This window comes from Bos mutus, chromosome 3, assembly GCF_027580195.1.
Source record: "Bos mutus isolate GX-2022 chromosome 3, NWIPB_WYAK_1.1, whole genome shotgun sequence".
Taxonomy (NCBI): Eukaryota; Metazoa; Chordata; class Mammalia; order Artiodactyla; family Bovidae; genus Bos; species Bos mutus.
This window is the reverse complement of record NC_091619.1, coordinates 50889554-50901323: the sequence shown is the minus strand read 5'-3', so window position 1 is coordinate 50901323 and position 11770 is coordinate 50889554. Positions and strand designations below refer to the sequence as shown.

The 11770-nt window shown below is 39.2% G+C and overlaps 1 protein-coding gene across 15 annotated transcripts in view; it reads right to left on the bottom strand.

The window, feature by feature from the left end:
* Window positions 1-1411: 1411 nt before the first annotated feature.
* ZNF644 (zinc finger protein 644) overlaps window positions 1412-11770 on the bottom strand; it is a 127196-nt gene continuing 116837 nt past the window's right edge. For all 15 annotated transcript variants that reach the window (XM_070367702.1, XM_005910582.2, XM_070367708.1 and 12 more), the window contains one exon: window positions 1412-11770. This exon is cut by the window's right edge and continues 21857 nt beyond it. The gene's annotated coding sequence lies outside the window, so the exon portion shown is untranslated.

Here is an 11770-nt window from a genome sequence, read left to right as displayed (position 1 = left end):
TTTGTAAACTTCACAGGTTTTTTCCTATTACTGATTTTTACTGAATATGATTCATTCTTCTAGCTGAATGTTGTTGAGCCATTCCACTAAAATTTTATTATTGCACCTTTCAACTGCAGAATTACTTTTTTTTATAATTTCTATTAATACCCTTCATTTGTGAGACATCATTTTCACACTTTAAATGTAGTTTCCTTTGAACACATTTTTAAAAGCTGATTTGATGTTTCTGTTGAGAAAGTTCAATATCTGGGCTTCTTCTGGACACTTTCTATTGAATACTGTTCTTCTGAGCAGTTAGTTATACTTTTTTATTTCCTGACGTGCCTCATCATTTGTTTTTTTTGAAAACTGGCAGTGTTGAATATTATAATGTGGCAAATCTGGTAATCAGATTCTCTCTCTTTCCTTAGGGTCTGTTATTATTTGCTTAGTGACTTGTCTGAACTAATCTAGTAAAGCTATACTCTCTGTTGTGTGATGCCACTGATATTCTGCTTGGTTAGTTTAGTGGTCAGATGGTAACTGCACTCAGATTTCCTTAAATGCCTGCAACCACAAAGTATTGGTCTTTGCTGAGAGGCTGTGTGTGTTGAGGATAACTTCAGGACTCAATCAAGCAGTTTACAACTCTGCCTTAGCCTTCACGTTCTGCTTGTGCAGTCTCCAGATCAGCCAGAAGTGATAGCCTAGGGTCTTCTTGGGTGTTCCTGAGCATGCACACAGCCCTATGCATGTGTGGCCTTCTAGATTTCCAGAAACATGTCAACAGCTTTCAAAAACCCTTCTGGACATGGCATTCCCCAGCCTTTTCTTCCAAGCTTTTTCATTAATACACTGTTTGTCTGAACTGTTATCACCACTGTCTGAATCAACTAAAAGCTTTGCCTATACATATTTCAACAAACATCACCAGTGTAGCAAATCTAGCACTGCTCAAGCTCTGAGTCAAGTTAGAAGCTTGTATCTAACTAAGTCACCAGACAGTTCAAATAATGACAGTTCTCTGGGAATGGAGTCTGTTTTTCTTCCTGAGTTAACTGGAATGTGGGCTATTGCTTTCAAGGGTGCTGCTGAGCTGAAGAATGGGTAGATACGGTGATACAGTTTCTACCAGGCTCCTTCTTGAGATACAAATTCTTGGACTGAGTGATAAATGGTGATAGCCAACACTTTGGAAGAACGTCCAGAATATATGGAAAGGCTACATGATGGTGTTCAAGGCAACCCCAGCCAAAGTTCAAGCTGCCAGCCAGTATTAACCACCAGACATGTGAGTGAATTGAGACTTCAGTAGCTTTGCCACTGAGGAGCCCCAGCTAACACTAACTGGAGAAGGGGTGAGTGTTCCCTGACTGAGCCCTGCTCAAAGTGACATTTCAAGGCTAAAAACAATGCTTTATTATGTATTTATTTAATAAAAATGATATATGTTTAAGGTGTACAACTTGGTGTTTTGAAATACATATACATAATAAAGTGATTACTACAGTCAAGCTAATTAACATGTCCATTTCTTCATATAGTTACTTTTCCCTGTGGTCAGAGCACCTGAAATCAACTTTTGTGGCAAATTTACAGTATTCAATACAGTAATAACTATAGTCATCATATGGTACATTAGCTCTCCAGACTCATTCACCCTACATCACTGCAACTTTTTAGTCTTTGGCCAACATCTCCCCATTTCCCCCACCTCTACCATTGTTCTCCACTCTGCTTCCATGAATTAAACTTTTTTAGGTTCTACACATAAGTGAGATCATGTGGCATTTTTCTTTCTGTGTCTGACTTATTTCAGTTAGTATAATGTTCTCCTTTCATCCATGCTGTTGCAAATGGCAACATTTTTGTATCACAATAACATTTATATATCACAACTTCGTTATCCATTCACCCATCAAGAACGCTCATGTTTTGTTTCCATATCTTGGCTGTTGTGAATAATGCTGTGATCAAGATGGAAGTGCAGATATCTCTTTATGACACTGATTTTATTTCCTTTTGATATACTGCCCAGAAGATGCGTAGCTAAATCATATGGTCGTTCTACTGTTAATTTTTAAAGGAACCTTTATATTGTTTTCCAATGGCATCAACAACTTGATGGACATGAGTTTGAGCAAGCTCAGGAGTTGGTGATAGACAGTGAAGCCTGGCGTGCTGCAGTCCATGGGGTCACATAGAGTCGGACACAACTGAGCAACTGAACTGAAATTAACTGATACTGCTTTCTTTAATGGCTGTACCTATTTACATTCTAACCAACAGTGTACGAGCATCCCTTTTCTTTACATCCTTACCAACACTCATGTTGATAATAGCCATCCTATCAGGTGTGAGGTGACAGATATCTCATTGTGATTTTTACTTGCATTTTCCTGACAATAAGGATGGTAAACACCTTTTCATGTACCTTTTGGCCATTTGTATGTCTTTTTTAGGGAAATATCTATTCATACTCTTTGCCCATTTTAATCAGGTTGTTTGTTGCCATTGAGATATATAATCAGTGTTCTTGTTTTAAACCATTAAATCTTTTAGTGGCTAATACAACTATAGATATTTGGGATTCACCCAGGGACCTCAAAGAGATGTGCTGCTATAACCAAAAACCTAAATTTTGGTAGTGGCTTTGGGTGGGAGTGTTAATAAAAGACAAAATAACTTCAAAGACAGTCCTAGTGGAAAGCTGATGACCCTCAAGGATGCTGCAGTGAGGAACTAAAACAAAGCGAGAAATGTTATTGGAAACTAAAGAAAAGGGGATATTTGCTGTATAGTGCTAAAAGTTTACTCTCAGTAACACAGACCAGGAAACACACATAGTAAACTGGATGTCCTAGCTAAGAAGATTTCAAGGTAAAGTGTTCAAGTTGCTGCTTGGGTTCTTCTGGCTGCTTCCAGTAAAATGCAAGAGGAGAGCAAAAAGCTAAAGACTGATCTTAACTATACAATAACAAAGATGGGCTCAATAAAGGACAGAAATGGTATGGACCTGACAGAAGCAGAAGATATTAAGAAAAGGTGGCAAGAATACACAGAACTGTACAAAAAAGAGCTTCATAACCCAGTTAATCACGATGGTGTGATCACTCACCTAGAGCCAGACATCCTGGAATGTGAAGTCAAGTGGGGCTTAGAAAGCATCACTATGAACAAAGCTAGTGGAGGTGATGGAATCTCAGTTGAGCTATTTCAAATCCTAAAAGATGATGCTGTGAAAGTGCTGCACTCAATATGTCACCAAATTTGGAAAACTCAGCAGTGGCCACAGGACTGGAAAAGGTCAGTTTCATTCCAATCCCAAAGAAAGGAAATGCCAAAGAATGCTCAAACTACTGCACAATTGCACTCATCTCACACACTAGTAAAGTAATGCTCAAAATTCTCCAAGCCAGGCTTCAGCAATACATGAACTTCCAGAATACATGCAATACAAGCAATACGTGAACTTTCAGAAGTTCAAGCTTGTTTTAGAAAAGGCAGAGGAACCAGAGATCAAATTGCCAACATCCAGTGGATCATCAAAAAAGCAAGAGAGTTCAGGAAAAACATCTATTTCTGCTTTATTGACTGTGCCAAAGCCTTTGACTGTGTGGATCACAATAAACTGTGGAAAATTCTGAAAGAGATGGGAATACCAGACTACCTGCCCTGCCTCTTGAGAAACCTGTATGAAGGTCAGGAAGCAACAGTTAGAACTGCACATGGAACAACAGACTGGTTCCAAATTGGGAAAGGCCATATATTGTCACCCTGCTTATTTAACTTATATGCAGAGCACATCATGAGAAATGCTGGGCTAGATGAAGTACAAGCTGGAATCAAGATTGCCAGGAGAAGTATCAATAACCTCAGATATGCAGATAACACCACCCTTATGGAAGAAAGAGAAGAACTAAAGAGCCTCTTGATGAAAGTGAAAGAGAAGAGTGAAAAAGTTGGCTTAAAGCTAAACATTCAGAAAACGACAATCACGGCAGCTGGTCCCATCACTTCATGGCAAATAGATGGGGAAACAGTGGAAACAGTGTCAGACTTTATTTTTGGGGGCTCCAAAATCACTGCAGATGGTGACTGCAGCCATGAAATAAGAAGATGCTTACTCCTTGGAAGGAAAGTTATGACCGACCTAGACAGCGTATTAAAAAGCAGAGACATTATTTTGCCAACAAAGGTCCGTCTAGTCAAGGCTATGGTTTTTCCAGTGGTCATGTATGGATGTGATAGTTGGACTATAAAGCAAGCTGAGTGCTGAAGAACTGATGCTTTTGAACTGTGGTGTTGGAGAAGACTCTTGAGAGTCCCTTGGACTACAAGGAGATTCAACCATTCCATCCTAAAGGAAATCAGTCCTGGGTGTTCATTGGAAGGACTGATGTTGAAGCTGAAACTCCAATACTTTGGCCACCTGATGCGAAGAGTTGACTCATTTGAAAAGACCCTGATGCTGGGAAAGATTGAGGGCAGGAGGAGAAGGGGATGACAGAGGATGAGATGGTTGGATGGTATCACCAACTCAATGGACATGGGTTTGGATAGTCTCCGGGATTTGGTGATGGACAGGGAGGCCTGGAGTGCTGCAGTTCATGGGGTTGCAAAGAGTTGGACATGACTGAGAGACTGAACTGAACTGAATACAGTAACAAGGGCATGTTGCTAAAAAATAAATCTGCTAATCATTTTCAGATTTTCCAGATGTAAATATTGCTAAAATTAAGAAGTGACTTCTGGGCAGAATTTAAACCTGGGGTGCTGTCAGGAAAATATGATATAAATTGCAGCTCAGCATATAAGACTTTTGATAAAACCACAGAAAGGCTTAAATGATGTTTCAAACAGACAACAAAAATCCTTCAAATAAGAGTGTACCACAAGCACAGACCCTCTCTGTTAAAAAATAGGTCTTTAAAGCATCTCATAGTCATTGTTCCATGGGAGACTTTTAAGAAGTCCAAGGCAGAAAATAGCTTCTTGTGACATGATTTGTGAGTGCTGCTTTTGTATAATGGATTGACTCATTACAATTTGAAAGAAAATGTGTGGACCCCTGAACTAGTAAGAGCAGGAAGCAGGGTAGGAAATCTACCCAGCTGCATTATGAATCATTTCTTATATGTAAGAAAGGATTACTCTTAAGTTCAAGAAGATACCCCCCCAAAAAAGTCCAGTGGGAAAAGCCCAAGAACTGTGTAGAATCATTCCCATGTAGTATGACTAAGCTCTAATCAAGAAAGAACACGTGCCCTGCTGGATTTCAGAATGGCTACCAAGCAATGGTTAGAGGCTGCAATCACAGAAAGCTAACCAAAATGATCACATGGATCAAAGCCTTGTGTAACTCAATGAAGCTATGAGCCATGCCGTGCAGGGCCATCCAAGATGGACAGGTAATGGTGGATTCTGACAAAATGTGATACACTGGAGAAGAGAATGGCAAACCACTTCAGTATTCTTGCCTCGAGAACCATGAACAGTATGAAAAGGCAAAAAATATGACACCAGATGATGAGTCCCCTAGGTCAATAGATGTCCAATATACTACTGGGGAAGAGTGGAGAAATAGCTCCAGAAAGAATGAAGAGTCTGGGCCAGAGCAGAAACAATGCTCAGCTGTGGATGTGTCTAGTGGCAAAAGTAAAGTCTGATGCTGTAAGACTAATGTTGCATAGGAACCTGGGATGTTAGGTCCATGAATCAAGGTAAATTGGACTGGTCAAGCAGGAGATGGCAAGAGTGAACATCGACATTTTAGGAATCAGTGAACTAAAGTGGACAGGAATGGGCAAATTAAATTCAGATGTCTCTTATATCTATTACTGTGGGCAAGAATCCCTTAAAGAACTGGAGAAGCCCTCACAGTCAACAAAAGAATCCGAAACGCAGTACATGGGGGAAATCTCAATAATGGCAGAATGATCTCGGTTTGTTTCCAAGGCAAACCATTCAACATTACAGTAACCCAAGCCTATGCCCCAACCACTTATGCCAAAGAAGCGGAATGGTTCTATGAAGACCTGCAAGTTTCTAGAACTAACACCAAAAAAGGATGTCTTTTTCATCATAGAGGATTGGAATTCAAAAGTAGAAGTCAAGAGATACCTGGAGTCACAGGCAAGTTAGGCCTTGGAGTACAGAATGAAGCAGGGCAAAAGCTAAGAGTGTTTTGTCAAGAGAACAAACTTTGTCATAGCAAACATCCTTTTCCAACAACACTGGATGACTCTACACGTGGATATCACCAGATGGTCAATACTGAAATCAGACTGATTATATTCTTAGCAGCCAAAAACAGAAAAGTTCTATACAGTCAGCAAAAGCAAGGCCTGATGTGGACTGTGGCTCAGATCATAAACTCCTTATTGCAAAATTCAGGCTTAAATTGAAGAAGTAGGAAAAATCACCAGACCATTCAGGTGTGACCCAAATCTAATCCCTTACGATTATATACTGGGGGTGATGAACAGATTCAAGGGACTAGATCTGGTAAATGCAGTGCCTGAAGAACTACAGAAGGAGGTTTCTAACACTGTACGGGATGCAGTGACCAAATTCCAAAGAAAAAGAAATGCAAGAAAATAAAATGGTTGTCTGAGGAGGCCTGACAAATAGCTGAGAAAAAGAGGTAAAAGGTAAAGGAGGAAGGGAAAACATACACCCAACTGAATGCATAGTTCTAGAGAATAGCAAGGAGAGATAAGAAAGCCTTAAGTGAACAAAGTAAAGTAATAGAAGAAAACAATAGAATGGGAAGGATCTCTTCAAGAAAATTGGAGATATCAAGAGAACATTTCATGCAAAGATGAGCACAATAAAGGATAAAGACGGTAAGGACCTAACAGAAGCAGAAGAGATTAAGAAGAGGTGGCAAGAATATATAGAAGAACTATACAAAAAAAGATCTTACTGACTCAGATAACCACGATGGTGTTATCACTTACCTAGAGCCAGATATCCTGGAGTATGAAGTTAAGTGGACCTTGGGAAGTATTACTATGAACAAAGCTAGTGAAGGTGAAGGAATTCCAGCTGAGTGATTTCAAATCCCAGAAGACAATGCTGTTAAAGTGCTGCACGCAATATGCCAGCAAATTTGGAAAACTCAGCAGTGGCCATAGGACTGGAAAAGGTCAGTTTTCATTCTTATCCCAAAGAAAGGTAATGCCAAAGAATGTTCAAACTACATTACAATTGCGCTCATTTCATATGCTAGACAGTAATTCTCAAAATCCTTCAAGCTAGGCTTCCACAGTACATAAACAAAAAAATTCCAGATGTACAAGCTGGATTTAGAACCAAAGATTAAATTGCCAACATCTGTTGGATCATAGAAAAAGCAAGGGAATTCCAGAAAAACATCTACTTCATTAACTATGCTAATGCCTTTGACTATGTGGATCACAACAAACTGTGGAAAATTCTTAAAGAGATGGGAATACCAGACCATCTTAGTTGTCTCCTCAGAAACCTGTATGCAGGTCAACAAACAACAGTTAGAACCAGACATGGAATAATGGACCAGTTCCAAATTGGGAAAGGAGTTCATCAACACTGTACATTGTCACCCTGCTTATTTTACTTATATGCAGAGTATACCATGTGAAATGCTGGGTTGGATGTATCACAGGCTGGAATCAAGACTGCTGGAGAAATATCAACCTCGCTAATGGCAGAAAGTGAAGGGGAACTAAAGAGCCTCTTGATGAAGGTAAAAGAGGAGAGGTTAAAAAGCTGGCCTAAAGCTCAACATTCAAAAACTAAGATCATGGCATCTGGTCCCATCACTTCATGGCAAGCAGATGGGGAAAAAGATGGCAGATGGGATCTCTGATCTTCTTGGATGGCAGATTTTATCTTCTTGGGCTCAAAAATCACTAAGGACCATGACTGTAGCCATGAAATAAAAATGTTTGCTCCTTGGAAGAAAAGCTATGACAAACCCAGACAACATATCAAAAAGCAGAGACATCACTTTGCTGACAAAAGTGCATATAGTCAAAGCTATGATTTTTCCAGCAGTCATGTATGGATCTGAGAGTTGGACCATAAAGAAGAGTGAGTGCTTTAGAATTAATGCTTTCAAACTGTGGTGCTGGAGAAGACTCCTGAGAGTCCACTGGACAAGCAGGGAGATCAAACCAGTCAATCCTAAAGGAAATCAACCTTGAATATTCATTGGAAGCACTGATGCTGAAGCTCCAACACTTTGCCAACCTGATGTGAAGAGCCAACTCGCTAGAAAAGACCCTCATGCTGGGAAAGATTGAGAGCAAGAGAAGGGGGCGACAGAGGATAAGATGATTGGATGGCATTACTGACTCAATGGATGTGAGTTTGAGCGAACTCTGGAAGACAGTGAAGGACAGGGAAGCCTGGAGTGCTGCAGTCGATGGGGTTGCAAAGAGTCGGACACAACTTAGCAGCTGAACAACAACAGAACAATAATGTCTGTGTTCCTCCTGTTTTCTCTTTTTGAATGGGAGGGTCTATAGTTATCCTGCCCCATCACTGTAACGTTGATAGGAATGGGAAAGATCACTTTTCAGCTCACAAGTTTTCAGAGCTGTACTTAGGGAACCACATTCAAAGAGCCTTGTCTGCCTCTGGTTCTGACTTAGGTGACAAAATCCTGAACCTGAACCTCATCCTGACATTGTAATAAGATGAAAGGCTTTGGGGGAGTTCTAAGGAATGATGAAGATATTTTACAAGCAGTAGGAATGAAGTAACTTGTGACACACTGTGTAAATCCTCTCCCCTTGAATATGGACCATCTTTAGTGACTCACTTCTAATGAACAGAGTAAGACAGAATGCTGATGTGTAGCTTCGACTTCTGAGGCTAGGTTAGAGAAAATGATACAGTATCTACCCGTTTCTCTTTTGGAATTCTTGCTCTTGTAATGTAGCCGTATTTTAAAAAATCACAGGTTATAGGGTGAGGCCTTATGCAGTATTTGGTCAACAGGGTTGGCAATGGTTCCAGCTGATACCTACTATCAACTGCCAGACAAGTGATTGATAACTTACAGGTATTTAATGGTTTCTACCGTTAATGAAGACACTGTAGCAAAGGTATTAATAGAAAGTAAACTGGTGGTGACTGAGAGTAAGAGAAGACAAGAATATTGAACTGAACATATTAAGTAGAAATTTTCCATTTCTTTACCTGGAAATGGAAGGTTAACATTATATTTTCTTTTGTTAGTGTAACTGAAGAACTGACTTAAATTTAATTTTAACTAATTTAAGCTTCAACCGTCATATGTGGCTGGTAGCCATTATATTGGACACTGAAGCATTATACAATTGTTTTTTTCTGGGCCCCAAAATACTATGGTTTTAAAATAGTTTGATACTGTTGTTATTAACAGGTTTGTGATGTTAGATTTCCTTCATTCACTTTATTAGTTTGGAAGCTCTACAAAGGAATAGTTGGCAGAATTTTGTACTCCTATGAGTGAAATGCCAAGAAAAGTAGTTACCATTTTTTGAGTACCTATAATGATCTAGGCACTCTCTTACATATTCTTTTTAATCTTCACAATGACTTTCTAAAGGAGGAGTTATCATTAATTACTTTTCAGATGATGAAACTGAAGTAGTTAATCTGAAGATAAGAAATGAAGTTAACAAAAAGAAAACAATACTGAGGTGGGTTTGATTACCAAAGCACAGATTTTTTGCCTTCCATCACATACTAAACTTCAGCAAAACCTGGATTTGAAACTTGTTTGTTTAGCATACTGTTTATGACACTGGAGAAGTTATTAAAGCTCTAGGAATATACCTCTATTTGTTACTCTATAAAATTAGAATGACTCCATGTCATAGGAGCACTATAAGGAGGGTTATGTAAACTGTCAAGTACTTTATAAATACATATCTTTAACAGAACTATTCTAAGGAATTAGTGTGTTTTCATAGTATTTTCTCATATTTTTGAAAAATATAGTTTTTCCCTTTTTACCCAATAAAAATGCCATTAAGATACCATTTTGTCTCTCCCTTTATCATCAGATTATCCTTAAATTTTATAGAAATTATGTACTTCTACTCAATATTCCTTTCAAATGGCAAGCCTACTTTCCTATGTTTACAACCAAAAAGTACCCTTCATTATTTTCTGTGGTCTTTTATGATCTGTTAGCAAACACAAAAGTTAGTCTAAATGATCCAGAAATCATGGATGAAAAATGACAGGAGTCCACATGCCACTTGTGCCCAGGGACGGACCAGGGCAGGCTGGCACAGCCAAGCCCAGCCCTTGGTTGCTTGCAGACACCCATGAAACTGTCAGGTGGCAGAGGACCTGTGGATGGCATCACAGGTCAAGGCTACATTGTGGGTGGGAAAGTCCACAGCCCAGGAGGTTTTGCACCATCAGTGCAAAAAGACTAATACTCACCAGCACGTGACCATTCTTATCTATTCTATAGCTAGAATTTTAAAAATGAAAAACACTGCTTGGTGTTATATTTCTTTGGGGTTAATAGAAAATACTTGCTTAACTAGACTTGCTTTCTCTCTCTCTCCAAAAAAAAAAAAAAAAAAACCTTGCAAACTTGCAGTTTTCTTATATCATCCCTGGGCATAGCATTTTGAATTAGAATTTTTTCAAATTGAAGAACTGACTATAGTGTTTTTAAAAAATTTATTTTGGATTATTGTCTTTCTAGCACCCTACTACTAGTAAGTCATGGAATATTTTAGAGTGTTTTTTACATATTTTACAAATTTACCCTGTGTCCAATAGTTTTTCGTTTTAAGTTGAACCACACGCAATGATCATTTTTGCAGGTCACAGATCCTGAGTAGCATAATTTTTGTATGGCTCCACCTGATTACACCATGAATAAGAAGTGATCTTCTCTTCTTAGATAAATGGGTTACATTAGTATTTGGTAGAAACAATTTTCTTCCATATTTCTACCTTCTGATGTGTCCCCCTGGTTCACCCCAATTTAGTATTTAATTTTTCTTAGGATCTCTCTGACTCTTCCCGTTCCTTACCCCATGTAATTTAATTATAAATGGGTTTCTGGTAGTTTCAAAGCTTACAAAGGTAATTTCCACCACTGAAAGTAAGCAATTATTTTTCCTTTTCCTTCTTGATCACTGGGCTGACATGTTTAAGAAAGTCCTTAAGAAACCAGGACAACTTAAACTAGCATCCATCCTGCAGAGGATATAAATGCTCTTTCATTCTCCACACACTGCCATCTGGTGGTTCTATACACAAACCATACTGTTTGCTCTGGCTTCTGTTTGTAACACAGAAGAGAGAAAGTCACAACAGGGGCTCCAGATTTGGTTCTCCCTAGAGACTGGGGCTACCCTGGTGGCTAAGTGCCTGCATTTAGCCAGAGCGAGCCTGGTGCGCTACAGTCCATGGAGTCGTGATGGAGACAGATACGACTTAGCAACTAAACACATGTTTGAGAATCATGTATCTACACCTACACATCCCAGCAGAGGCCCAAGCCTGACCATGCATCCCAGAAATCAGGGGAAAAGATTTTTCTTGGAAAAACTCTAGTGAGGATATTTTGGACTGTGAGACCATGACACTGAGCAGATTTCTGGGAATATCTGATTCCTTTAAAGAGCTTTTCACTTCCTAACAACATCCTCTGAAGATTTGGAGAGTACAGATATCCCAGAGGAACACCTAGGTTGTCAGTACATCCCTTGTCCTCAAGGAGAGTCACTGCTTCATCATGTTCCAAAGTTCATTGGTAACAGTGTCACTTGAATCAGGAAGCCCA